Raw genomic sequence first — 1205 nt, forward strand, 5'->3', positions numbered from 1 at the left:
ATAAATTCTTGATTGATGGGTTTCCAAGAAATCAAGACAACCTTCAAGGTTGGAACAAGACCATGGATGGGAAGGCAGATGTATCTTTCGTTCTGTTTTTTGACTGTAATAATGAGGTAATGAAAATCTTCATCTGCCCACATAGGCTTTAAGCAACTGTTAGTCAACTATTGGAAAAAAACAAAGGAATTTTTTAGTTACATTTTATATTGGCAGCAGTGTTTTTTGAATTGGTGGATTGGATGGACAGAACAGCACTGTCTTGCTGTTGGAGTATTAAAAACTATTTGGCATTGGCAGCCTTGGGGAGCTAAATTTTCCTTTATTTTCAAAATAACAAGAATCAGTTTTGATTTTTAAAAAATAAGAACTGACATACATAATAATATTAGGTAAGAAGCTGAACTACTTTCTTAGGTAGACATTATTATCAAAGAGTATCTTGCCTTAGGGTGTTGCTTACTGGAAGAGAAACACGTTTCTGAGAAGTTGGGAAAACTTTCTGTTTTAAAGAAACATAGAGGGCCGGGTGTGGTGGCTCACGCCTGTAATCCTAGCACTTTGGGAAGCCAAGGCAGGCGATCATCTTAGGTCAGGAGTTCAAGACCAGCCTGGCCAACATGGTGGAACCCCGTCTCTACTAAAAATACAAAAATTAGCCTGGCGTGGTGGCACACGCCTATAATCCCAGCTACTTGGGAGGCTGAGGCAGGAGAATTGCTTGAACTTGGGAGGCAGAGGTTGCAGTGAGCCAAGATTGCGCCACTGCACTCCAGCCTGGGCAACAGAGCAAGACTGTCTCAAAAAAAGAAAAAAAAAAAGAAATGTACAGGATAGCCTGATTTGTCTTAAGAGTGAAATGATCTTGAAAAAAGCAAAAAAATGTACTTTTCTTTCTGGTAGTTCTAATAACGAAGTCAGACATACTTTTGAATAACTAAATACATTTCTCAGAATCATTTAATTAAGAAGCCTGAAGTAGTTAGTACCTTGAAGGAAGTTGATTGTTCTTAGGTTGAACTGTAAATGTGCCTCTGGTGGAGAGACTTGCTGCGGCCTTTGCGTTTATTTTATTTTATTTTATTTTATTTTTTATTTTATTTTATTTCATTTCTTTTCTTTTCTATTTTATTTTATTTGAGATGGAGTCTCACTTTCTTGCCCAGGCTGGAGTGCAGTGGCATGATCTCGGCTCACTGCAACCT

The 1205-nt window shown here is 38.1% G+C and overlaps 1 protein-coding gene across 1 annotated transcript in view; it reads left to right on the forward strand.

Moving 5' to 3' along the window:
* Nucleotides 1-1205, forward strand: part of CMPK1 (cytidine monophosphate (UMP-CMP) kinase 1, cytosolic) — a gene marked incomplete at its 5' end in the record, with an annotated part of 77937 nt that overhangs the window by 8221 nt on the left and 68511 nt on the right. The gene's annotated exons all lie outside the window — the stretch shown is intronic.

This window comes from Mandrillus leucophaeus, unplaced genomic scaffold (assembly GCF_000951045.1).
Source record: "Mandrillus leucophaeus isolate KB7577 unplaced genomic scaffold, Mleu.le_1.0 Scaffold626, whole genome shotgun sequence".
In the NCBI taxonomy this organism is placed as follows: Eukaryota; Metazoa; Chordata; class Mammalia; order Primates; family Cercopithecidae; genus Mandrillus; species Mandrillus leucophaeus.